This window comes from Gadus morhua, chromosome 3 (genome assembly GCF_902167405.1).
Source record: "Gadus morhua chromosome 3, gadMor3.0, whole genome shotgun sequence".
Lineage (NCBI taxonomy): Eukaryota > Metazoa > Chordata > Actinopteri > Gadiformes > Gadidae > Gadus > Gadus morhua.
This window is the reverse complement of record NC_044050.1, coordinates 29,462,361-29,475,387: the sequence shown is the minus strand read 5'-3', so window position 1 is coordinate 29,475,387 and position 13,027 is coordinate 29,462,361. Positions and strand designations below refer to the sequence as shown.

Below are 13,027 nucleotides of genomic sequence, written 5' to 3'. Positions count from 1 at the left end.
GGGAGGAGAGAGACAGATGGATGGAGCGTTCGTTGGAAAGCAGAAAAGCAATTATGAGTGAGAGAGAGAGAGAAGAGCGAGAGAGAGGGGGAGAGAGGGGGAGAGAGAGGGGGAGAGGGGGGGGATACTTGGGGTGCTTGCCCTCAGGGCCTGTTCAGATGAATTATTCTACAGTGCAGCAACAGAACTGCCGGCTGTTGTACACACTCCTCATTCTTCATTTCAATTACATGGATCGCGTCCGCAACAATGCAGCAGCAACGTCTCAACTCTCAAATACTTTGGGAAAATATTTGTTGGCAATAGACTAAACCGGTGGAGTCGTTGTATTGTAATTACTGTTAAGCAGAAATATGTAAACTGCCTTGAGACCTCGCCTCAGACGCTCAGTTTCAGACAAGCATTAAAAAGTCACTGCATGATAATGTATTAATTAAAAATATGATATGAAAACGAGTTTGATTTAATAATAATAAATTATAACTCATAATTTAATGATAAATAATATGATATGATAGAGCCTTTGTCATCTGGTTCTCAATATGATACATTTATTTTTTAAGTCGCTTTTCGCTTTCAGAAAATATTTTGATGAAAGTATTTTCAGGTAACACTTAAATGTTACCTGAAGTTTCCTTTTCAGCTAACACTTAAAATAAGGTACGCAAAACCGTGTTGAGGGCTTGGGTCCCACACTGGATCGACTGCTGGAGCTGGATCGGACTGATGATGAGTTGTTACTCGTTCACGAACCATTCGCTCACCAGTGGTGAAGCTTTTTTAATCATTTGTTCACCATTAGTTTACCAGCAGTGAAGCTTTTTGTGTACCTTCATGCAAAGTCATGCATCATAATGAGTTGTCACTCTTTCGCGAACCCTTTCTTCACCAGTAGTTAAGCTTTTTGAATCATTTGTTCACCAGTAGTTAAGCTTTTTGAATATCATTTGTTTACTAGTAGTGAAGCCTTTTGAATCATTCGGCCACCATTAGTGAAGCTTTTTGAACCATTCGTTCACCAGTAGTGAAGCTGTTTGAAACATTTGTCACAAGTAGTTAAGCTTTTTGAATAATTTGCTTACCAGTAGTGTAGCTTTTTGAATCATTTGTTTACCAGTAATGAAGCTTTTTGAACCATTCGTTTACCAGTAGTGAAGCCTTTTGAATGATTTGTTTACCAGTAGTGAAGCTTTTTGAATCATTCGTTCACCAGTAGTTAAGCTTTTTGAACCATAATACAGTATCCCCTAGTCTGTTTAACAGTAACTCCTCAGTAGTTACTAAATAACTGTCACTTAGGGCCCCAGTTAGGGCCCTAAGTTTTTACTTAGGGCCCATGACCATGAATTACCCAAAGGGTAATTCATGGTCATATCCTAAATCATTTGTTATTACTCATTTAGCAACCCACGTTTTTGCGTACCTTATTGTAAAGTGTTACCCATAAAAGTGGTTTGGGTAGAGGTTAAATCCCTGTGAGCAGAAGAGATATGCTTCACAGAAATGATACGCATCAGAGTTAACATCAGCTACTGGAAAAACCCACACTGCTTTTAGACCACACACACAATCTCTCTCTCTCTCTCTCTCTCTCTCTCTCTCTCTCTCTCTCTCTCTCTCTCTCTCTCTCTCTCTCTCTCTCTCTCTCTCTCTCTCTCTCTCTCTCTCTCTCTCTCTCTCTCTCTCTCTGTGTAACTACTGAGGAGTTACTGGTAAACAGACTAGGGGACTACTGTATTAATTAATCATTCTGTGAATTAGCAAACTGACCAATTTATTATGAAAGCAACTGTGTTTTCCTGGGATTTCACAATTAGTTATTAAATTAACAGGCCACAGACGGGTTGATTGTCATATTTTAATAAAGATATTCACAAAACATACATTGATATTTACCTTTAAGGTTTATTACGTGGCGGTAGTAATGTTAAAAGTGGTGGCATTAGTAATGTTAAAATCGTAAAAGCAATTGTCCACCGCTGCAGGGCTCGCTCTCAACCTGCCGCCCTTGGCTTCAAGCGCTGTTGAGGGCTGGCTTGGGTCCCACACTGGATCGACTGCAGAGCTGGATCGGACTGATGAGGAGTTGTTACTCATTCATGAACCATTCGTTCACCAGTAGTGAAGCTTTTTGAATCATTCGTTCACCATTCGTTTACCGGTAGTGAATCTTTTTGTGTACCTTCATGTAAAGTAATGCATCATACTGAGTTGTTACTCCTTCGCGAACCCTTTCTTCACCAGTAGTTAAGCTTTTTGAACCATTCGTTCACTAGTAGTGAAGCTGTTTGGAACATTTGTCGCCAGTATTTAAGCTTTTTGAATCATTTGTTTACCAGTAGTTAAGCTTTTTGAATCATTTGTTTACCAGTAGTGAAGCTTTTTGAACCATTCGTTTACCAGTATTGAAGCCTTTTGAATCATTTGTTTACCAGAAGTTAAGCTTTTTGAATCATTCGTTCACCAGTAGTTAAGCTTTTTGAACCATAATACAGTATCCCCTAGTCTGTTTAAAGTAACTCCTCAGTAGTTACTAAATAACTGTCACTTAGGGCCCCAGTTAGGGCCCCAGTTGTTCATTATTTGTTACTCAGTAACGAATACAGTAGTCCCCTAGTCCGTTTACCAGTAACTCCTCTGTAGTTACTGAATAACCACTTAGGGCCCCGTTTGGGGCCCTAAGTGGTTATTCATGGTCCTAAATCATTTGTTATTACTCATTTGTTCCTCAGTAGCTACCCACGTTTTTGCGTACCTTATTGTAAAGTGTTACCCATAAAAGTGGTTTGCGTAGATGTTAAATCCCCGTGAGCAGAAGAGATATGCTTCACAGAAATGATACGCATCAGAGTTAACATCAGCTACTGGAAAAACCCACACTGCTTTTAGACCACACACACAATCTCGCAATAAAAAAATTATCTTGTGTGTTTGCATGCGTCCGTGAGTCTGTGTCAAATGATCTAATAAAAGTAGAAGTAAAACACTGTGACTTCCTGACACTGTTGATATCAGATTGCAGGCTGATGATTGGTCAGAATTAAAACATTTGACGTGGTTTTTCCAACTGATATAGCAGAGTTGACTCCTGAGTCCACTCTGACTCCAGAAGCATCGGAAGCTGTCAGAGAGGAGCCATGGTCACCATCTCTGAACCGGACCCTGGACTCTCTGAGGAACCTGAGGACACATCTTTGGACCGGAGGGAGCGCAGGAAGAGAAGATTTGGTAGGTGCCATAATCCAGTAAAAAAATGTGTTTTCATCTGCATACATTTAAAATGTACTTTTAGAAAATGTTTTAAGCCAAAGGGACAAACCTGATAAACCAGTGACCGTATAGAAAGATTTATTCTCCTAAATAACGACATGTGTGTGTTCGAGACAAAAAGCTCACATTTACCTTACTTGACTTGTGATTACTGAGTTACGGACTATTGCAAGGCATCTCAGGTAGTTGTGTGTTTCATGATATATGTACGTTATTTACGTGGAACAGAGTGCAGAGTAACTTTAGGGAGCATAACACAAGTTTAGTTTTTTCATTACTTATAATTAATGGTTGTGCAAAGTGACATTAGAGTGGCAATGGTTTATTGAATCAACAATTTTGTGTTTTAATAATGGCTGCTCATTTAACTGACGTGATATCAGTCATTAATATGAACATATCTCAAATTATCCCATAATACATGTCCTCATATTTTCTGCGTGGGCCGATGTGAAAGACCCTGGTAACACGAAGGCCACATGTTGTCCCCCCTCCATTACTGTGTGTGTACGTATGTATTTCTGTGTGTACTACTATGTGTGCGTACATGTCAATAATGAGGGAATAATAATATGTATATGTGTGTTCTAAACTCAATACGAGAGCAACAGTAAGTTTATTTTACATTATTTACATTTCTATTTGGTATACTGTTGTACTTGTTCTATTTTTATTTATTTATTTTCTCGAATGCACCAATTGTGAAAGCTTACTAAAAATTCCGTTGTACTTGACTCGTGCAATGACAATAAAAGGCTTTCTATTCTATTTCTATTCTATTCAGTACAAGAAGAAAAACACTGTGACTTCCTGACACTGATGGTATCAGATTGCTAGCTGATAATTGGTCAGAATTAAAGCACGTGAAATTGTTTTTCCAGCTGGTAGAGCAAAGAAAAAGGCAAAGCTCAGAAGCCGTGGAAGCCGTCAGAGAGGAGCCATGGTCACCATCTCTGACCCGGACACGTCTTTGGACCGGGAGGAGACCAGGAAGAGAAGATTTGGTAGGTGCCCTTTTCAGAGAATTTAAAGGTCCCATGGAGGCTTTAATATAGATATTAGTGGGCCCCTAACACAGTATTTGAAGACCTTCCCGAAATTCAGCCGTGGTACAGCCACTACGAGCCAGTCGCATATTGAGCATTCCCCAAACGCGCCGTTTCGGTGTCTGTAGCTTTAATGCAAATGAGGAGGAGAGAGGCGGGTCAAGGAGGAGGGTGGGGGCGTGGCCCTGACAATGGCGAGGCGCTCACAATGGCGAGGCGCACACAGCCTTTGGCCGTGTTCCAATTCCTTCTCAACCTTGGCTGAGATAACCCCCACTACGAGTCTCGTTGTGGAAAAACCAGAGACGAGAGTCCAATTTGTTATGCGCCATAACACCAAAAGCAGACAACAGTATACAAAACTTGCGTTACAGTGTTTGTAATCTCTCTCTCTCTCTCTCTCTCTCTCTCTCTCTCTCTCTCTCTCTCTCTCTCTCGCTCTCTCTCTCTCTCTCTCTCTCTCTCTCTCTCTCTCACACACATACACATGTGGCGCTCGCACGGTCATAGCTCATTGTCCCATTGGCGGGCCAAATTCTCTGGGCGGGCAAGGCAGAGAAGGGGAGGTAACTTGGCGCCTTATGACGACATATGGGGCCACATTCCAAATCAGCGCGCCTGAGCTTCATTTTTTCAAAGGCGAGCAGGATACCTTGCACGTTTTTTTATGCCATGGGAACTTAAAAATAAATAATCCAGTCCAAAAAATTATCCAAAAAAGTATGTTTTCCTCCAAATACATACATTATGTGTGTGTGTGTGTGTGTGTGTGTGTGTGTGTGTGTGTGTGTGTGTGTGTGTGTTTGTCCTACTCCTGAACAGCTCTATGGTTTCACATCACTTTCATTGTGAGCATCGGACTGCTGAGTATTCTCCTCATCTCCCTGCGCTTCAGTGAGTCTAAATCATATCATCTTGAATAGAATAACAATACAGTTATCATCATATTAATTATTGTATTAATAGCGATGATAATGATAAATATTGTTTTTGTTAGGATTAGTATTGATAATATGAGTGATCTTACTACTATGTAATAGCAGGCCTGTCGGACAAGTTACTGGGCACACTTGGTCAACGCGCATGTGCCAAGCAGCCTGCAGCTCACAAAAACACGCACACACAGCACGCACGCACGCACATACACAATGCATACACACACACACACTACACACAAATGCGCACAAACACACACGCACACGCACACACACTGCACACGCGCGCGCGCTGACGCAGACGTTTCAAGACAAAGGCAGCACCGGACACCGCAAACACACACCACACACACATGCACACACGCACACACACACACACATGCATGCACATACACGCACTGCACACACACACTGCACACACGCGGATGTTGTGTTCAACAACCAAAGATAAAACAATTATAATCTAGGATTATAACATCTCCTAAGATGAAATAAGAAGAAATGGCCGATCCTGCATAGTGGGCCTTTAATAATCATACTACTATAATAGTAGGCCTGTCGCACCAGTTGCTGAAGTTGGTCAGTGCGCATGTGCCAAGCAGCCTGCAGCTCACACACACACACAGCGTGTGCAAACACACACATACACGGCACGCATGCACGCACACATACATAAACGTATACACACACACAAACGCTCAGACGCAAGAACACACACTTGCATGCTGACACAGACATTTCAAGACAAAGGAAGTGCAGGACACGCGTACACACACACCGCACGCACACATGCACGTCAAGCAGCATGAACCTCATAGTTATGGTTATGTTGCTGAAATGCAAGATAACTATGTTACACTTGAGCAACATAATTAGTTATGCTTTCACACAAAAATGTGTAAAAACGGCTTATATGTAGAAAATTATTACGCTTGCTTCATAACGTAAGGAGGAAATTATTATGCTTGCTTCATTACGTAATAGGCGAACCAAAATGTATACGTTGTAACATTATAGTCAAAATGTTATGATATTATGCTCTCAGAAATTTGTTACATTATCGACTGGGGTTTCCACATTATTGCTATGGGTTTAATTACAACTAGAGGTTGAGCGCGCACAACGCACGCGCGCAAACTCTAGCGTTAATAATATGAATGATTGTAACAATTGCAACAATAATGATATTGATAATTATAGTTGTTGCTATTTTAATTAGTATTAACATTAATAATAATAACATGTTTTCTTTCAGGGGGGATGGACTTTGTGTTTGGCTGGCTGTGCGTTCTGTGATGTTTATAGACGATGTCGTTCTGTTTTAGAGCTCATATCTTCTGTACTCCTCTGGCCTGTCCTAGACTCACCGTCACCCTGGAGGGAGGAGAGAGAGCACTTACTGGATGAACTCGGTGAGGGTTTTATCCAAGTTATTAAATCAATCGAATTATTAACATTTATTTCAAGAACAGCCTTTGCTTTTGTGATTTATGTTTGAACAGCCCCTCTTCATTATAACTTCACATTATATATTGTCATGCTAACAGAGCATAGACGGTATTAAACTACAATAAAATAAAATAAATAAAGGATGTCCCTATTCTGGTAGCCCGGTGGTACTGCAGGTGTTGTTAGTCTCCTTCTCCAGCAGGGGGGGCAGTAGAGTACAGAAGAGTTCGTCTTTGCTGTGCGCTCCATTGAGCTGGGTTTACAATTCTAAGGCACTTCCACAAAGATAGACCGATTTCTATTGTGGTCTACTAAGGTCAGGTTTCTATTGTCGTCTATTAAGGTCATGCTTCTATGTGGTCTGTTAAGGTCAGGTCTCAGGGTTGTGTGTCAGTAACGAAGACCGTAAGATAAGCAGTTCTGCGTTTGTTCAGTATTTTCTTTTACATTTAACAGATGAATTGACACTTCAGGGCTGGATGCTTTACGACAAGAGTTTCTACCTTAGTTCTACTACTAAGAAGAACTGGACGGCCAGCAGAGAAGACTGCCTGCAGAGAAACGCAGACCTGGTGGTCATCAACAGCAGAGATGAAGAGGTGTGTGTGTGTGTGTGTGTGTGTGTGTGTGTGTGTGTGTGTGTGTGTGTGTGTGTGTGTGTGTGTGTGTGTGTGTGTGTGTGTGTGTGTGTGTGTGTGTGTGTGTGTGTGTGTGTGTATGTTTGAGTGAGTGAGACAGTGAGTGAGACAGTGAGTGAGACAGTGAGTGAGTGAGACAGTGTGATTGTGTGTGTGTGTGTTCATCTGTGTTGTCATAACAACAATTGCTATTAACTTTGGGAACAGGGGTTTGTCAGCAGATTGATGGGTCCTTCCTGGCTTGGACTGAGTGATCGAGACACAGAGGAGACCTTCAAGTGGGTGGATGGTACCCCCATGACCTCAAGGTAAGGCTGATGACTCTATTCAGCAGCATCTGTTCTCGGGGAGAGTGAAAGAGTGACCTCAACACTGACCTCAACACTGTCTCCTCCTCGTGGTTCTCAGTTGGAGACACGGTAAACCACGCGATGACGGCGGAGCAAAAGACTGTGTCGTAGCAGGGGAGGACGGCTGGTCCGAAGAACGGTGTGACAGTCTGCACCACTGGATCTGTGAGAAGGTCGTAGACCTGGATCATCTGGAAGCTGAGCGAAACAAAGAGGGTTCGTAGACTTTGTTTGTGTTCATGAGTGGAGAATGTTTCCTCCTTTCTGTTCTCAGTGTAGATACAGTAAATATACTATTTAAGAGTTGAAAGGTTGTTGGATGTGTTTAGGTCTACTAAGGTAAGGTTTCTATTGTGGTCTACTGAGGTCATGTTTCTATTGTGGTCTAGTGAGTTCAGGTTTCTATTGTGGTCTACCAAGGTCAGGTTGATATTGTGGTCTACTGAGGTCAGGTTTCTATTGTGATCTACTGAGGTCAGGTTTCTATTGTGGTCTCCTAAGGTCAGGTTACAAGAGTCAACCCTTTCTGGGTTCACTTGCACTTGTTTCAATTTGAGCTGCTGAACGGTTTTGCGTTCTTCTCTGCAAGCTCCGCCCCCGACTCGTTAATCTCTGAGCTGGAGTGACTTCCCCTCCCTGGGAAATCTTTGTAGACACTGCTGTGATATTCAATCATGTATGAAAAGGCAGGTGAGAATACTGGGTGTGAATCTCCTGGGTCGCCCTCTAGTGGACAGGTGTTAGGATAGAGTGAAGGGAGTGTCTGATGCTGCATCTCTAGATACGTGTTTTAAACGTTCACTCCACTCCTCCTGGTTTCTTCAGGTTCAGTGATGCCCACGGAGGAGAAGGAGGAGGCCCCCAGCATCACAGAGTTCCACTCCTCTACCCACGTGTTGCCTGTGGGCCAAACGGCCCGCTACACCTGCCACGCTGGCGGCACGCCGGAGCCCACAGTAGAGTGGCTCCACAACGGCAGGCCCCTGGAGAGGGACGGCACAGACGACCAATCAGAGGCCTGGGTGGAGAGGGGGTTCCTCTTCGTCAGAGGTGGGAGGTACGGCATGAACACGGTCTGCTGCATGGTGAGCAACAGCGCTGGCACGGCCAATCACAGCGCTGAGTTGCTTGTCTTTGGTAAGTCCTGGATCCAAGGAGAGGTGTTTGTTGTTGATTTTTTCATAACGTTGTTGTTGAGGTGTGTGTATATATATATATATTTATGTATGTGTGTATATATATATGTGTGTGTGTGTGTGTGGGTCACTGAATGTTCATATGTGTACTGTCACTTGTGTCATCCCCTGCTTAACGCAAAACGTAGCGAACCCAAAACCGTGATATGAACCGAACCACGAATTCTGTGAACCGTTCCCTAGCTTTTGTGGATGTCATGAAGTTAAGGTGGTGCTTTTTAAGTCCATCGACATTTAGCTTCTACCGGAAGCAGACAACCAGCCATGTATGTTGTCCAGTTGAACCTAGCCTCAAACCACAGACTCGTTCTCAAAACCAAAACAAACTATAACTCAGACGTGCAAACTTAATGGACAAGTGTAAGGAAAGTGAAATAGGACTGGAATAGGGACTAGAAATAGTACAATTATTGAAGTAATTGTACTACTGCCATTACACGCTTATGTGTGTGTATATTGGTACGTTTGTTTATGTATGTGTATGTATGTGTACATATTTATACGTATGTTTACGTATGTGTACGTGTATTTATATATGTGTTGTGGTAACCCGGCACGGTGAGTGAACCACCACCTCCCGAAACAGGACACAACTTTGCTGGGCAAAAGCCAAAAGGCATGTTTAATCCAAAATCATACAAAGTCTCATACTAAAAATAATACAACAACGAAAAAACCTGGGAGGAATCGACGGCCCTATTCCCCGTGGGTGGAAGCCCCTCCCCCACGAGGACCGGTCTCTCCGTACAGGAGCCCCATGGCTGGGAGAGCCCTGAGAAGCAGGGCTGTTTAAGCCCTGCTTCTCCACCTGTTCCTCAGGTGCTCTGCATGCCCTTAATTGGCCCGGGCGGGGCCGACAGTGTACATATACTTATAGTATAAGGTATGTTTACGTATGTATGTGTACTAATGTATACCTATGTCTGAGTATGCATACTTATGTTTAGCTATGTGTACTTATGAATACGTATTTATGCGTACAAATGTATTAGTATCTTTGCATAGGTAGGTATCATTACATATTCCCGTATGTATACGTATGTCTGTTGGTCTGTACGCATAGCTAAAAAACTTTAGCTATGTGTACGCAACCTCTCACGCACACACACACTTATAAGGAGTTTTTCATCCACTCTGTATCCTTGCTTGCATCCTTTTTTCCAACGTGACTAGTTGTTGCTGGACAGCAGGTGAAAAAACTACAACGTTTGCCAAGCCAAAAAAGCGTTAATCGCGCGCTAAAAAAGTTAACGCCGTTAAAATTGCTTTGCGTTAATGCCGTTAATAACGCGTTAAGCTGACAGCACTAGTATTTATACTATGTATGCATATGTATGTGTACTTATGTACACATATGTATGTGTACATGTCTATGTATGTATGAGTACATGTCCATGTATATATAGTTTGTGGACCAGTTCTATGGTTCATCAGTTCATCTCCAGCCTGTATGTGATCTCAGCTCCTTCCGTCCGTTGTGTACACCGGTGAACACACCCTTTGAAGGTTGAGTGCAATGTATGCGTATTGGGAAATCCAAAAGTTGAATATCTTGGAAGATATTACAACTATCGTTTGGATATGTGAGCAATAAGCTTATCATACCGAACATTTTGGTGTATAATATGTTTATGTATTGAGTGAATTATTGAGGGAGTAAATGCACTTTATACATTTGATTGGGCAGCCACTCACACACACATGGGATTTCCAATTAACTTTAACTTTAATTATCTTAAACACAATGTATACTATTGCTTAGAAATTATACAGCACATGATTCCACTAAAGTTCCTATCATATGATATTTTTTTTGTCTTTCTATGTTAATGTTTGAAAGAGAGAGAGCGACCAAAATAAGAGTCTGAAGGAGAATAAAAAGAAGAAGAGCGCAGGAGGACAGTACTAGTGATGATGATGATGATGATGATGATGATGATGATGATGATGATGATGATGATGATGATGATGATGATGAAGAATGGTTCAGCAGCTCATCATGTCTTGTTGTCCTTCAGATGCCTGTGAAGTCACACTGGACCCGAACACGGTCCATAGAGAACTCTCTCTGTCTGAGGACAACCGGAAGGTGACGATGGCTGAAGAGGACCAGCCGTATCCGGATCACCCAGACAGATTTGACTCCCTGTCCCAGGTGTTGGGTAAAGAGGCTCTGACTGGCCGCTGTTACTGGGAGGTAGAGAGGGAAGGATGGGTTATTATAGGAGTGACATACAGAGGAACTTCCAGGAAAGGATGGGGTTCCGGAGCATTTGGAGAGGAAAACCAGTACTGGGGTCTTGATTGTGTTGATGATGCTTACCTTGCCTGGTACAACGATGGTTTAACAGGCACACCTCTCCGCCCCGCTGGCTCCACCAGAGTAGGAGTGTATCTGGACCGGCCTGCTGGCTCTCTGTCCTTCTACAGAGTGTCCCCAGGTGGAGGAGGGTCCTCAGACACACTGACACACATCCACACCTACCAGGCCAGCTTCACCCAGGAGGACCTCCTCCCTTCGTTTAGGTTAAATGGGATTTCCGCGGGTGACACATGGTGTCGGGTGTAGGAAAAATAAAACCGACGGGCGGGCGCGCACACACACAGAAGCACATGCACACACACACACACACACACACACACACAGCACAGCACACACACACACACACACACACACACACACACACACACACACACACACACACACACACACACACACTAGTTAGAGGCTTTTGATGAAGAGGCTTTGGAGGCCTGACTGCCACAGAGACACTGATGACTCAGTGTCTCTGTGGCAGTTATAGTCTCTCTCTCTCTCTCTCTCTCTCTCTCTCTCTCTCTCTCTCTCTCTCTCTCTCTCTCTCTCTCTCTCTCTCTCTCTCTCTCTCTCTCTCTCTCCTGGAAAGTATAGCATGAAAAACTATGAAAAGACTTTTAAGATCTCCCATAGTTAGATAAGCACATTTATTATTTGAAATGTATTTCAAAATGCCTATTGATGGTAAATGTTTGTATATTTTCAGACGTCACAAATTTTGGTCTTACCCTGCGTTCACACCAAAAGATGCATTTGCTGCCCGTACGCGTTGTCGGCGAAGTCTTGCGGCGCCGCAAATCAAGTTTTGCGGCGCAGCAAAACTTCCACTGCGCCGCAAAAGTTTCTCCTCCCCTGGCCAGGCATTTGGCTCAGCTCAGTGACACACACAACACACACACACACACACACACACACACACACACACACACACACACACACACACACACACACACACACACACACACACACACACACACACACACACACACACAATGATACACAATACCCAACCCAAACAAAACGAGCAAAAACATGACACGGCAACATTGCCCAATGTTTTCACAATGGACATGGGACAACGGCAGAGGACATGTTTATTTCCAAATGTCTGCAAGGATTGGTTTACAAGAGAGATAGTAAAGTGGTGCAAAACAGTTAAATTATTCACCCACGTAAACACGTTACCTACTGTTACCAATGGTCCATCGTAACAAATCGCCTGCTCGGCATGCCATGCATATATGGATGCAGCTTTGAAGGGGACGCAAAACACAGCTTTGGCAACGCTGTTGAACGCTGATTTGCTGTCATCACGCGTTTGCTGCCGAAAAGTTGAAATATTTCAACTCGAGCAGCATTTGTCGCGGCGCAAAATACGTGCTGCGCTGCAAATCAAATCTTGCCGCGCCGCAAATCAAATTTTGCTGCCTTTTTTCTTCAGCAGCAAGTGGTCCGTCAGCAAACCCGCAACGCGTCTCTACATTCACTTTGAATGGGATCGTGCTGTGCTGCATCTTTTGGGCATCTTTTGGTGTGAACGCAGGGTTAAACGCTCTTCGTTGGGGGACGTGCGTCGTCTGGCCTGCAGGGGGAGTATGGGCAGGTTGGGAGCGCACCGGATTGGCTGGGGGGGGGGGTTGGACCCTGAGTGCAGCAGGTGTCAGCACTCAGGCCAATCAGGAGTGTTTGTACTTATGTACCTGCTTTGTGTTGTAGTGGGAAGGGGAATCCAGGAAGGATCAGGAGCGGAGAGACAGGGGCGATCGCCGACAGAGATCGCATTGAACGCACCCTGTGACCGCTTTGAGCGGAGTTATAATTGACCT

General features: G+C 43.5%; 1 long non-coding RNA gene across 1 annotated transcript; it reads left to right on the top strand.

Moving 5' to 3' along the window:
• Positions 1 to 3,035: 3,035 nt before the first annotated feature.
• Positions 3,036 to 5,193, top strand: LOC115540735 (uncharacterized). The gene is made up of 3 exons (XR_003976222.1): positions 3,036 to 3,228; positions 4,152 to 4,274; positions 5,139 to 5,193. It is a non-coding gene; the product is annotated as an uncharacterized LOC115540735 (long non-coding RNA).
• Positions 5,194 to 13,027: the final 7,834 nt, after the last annotated feature.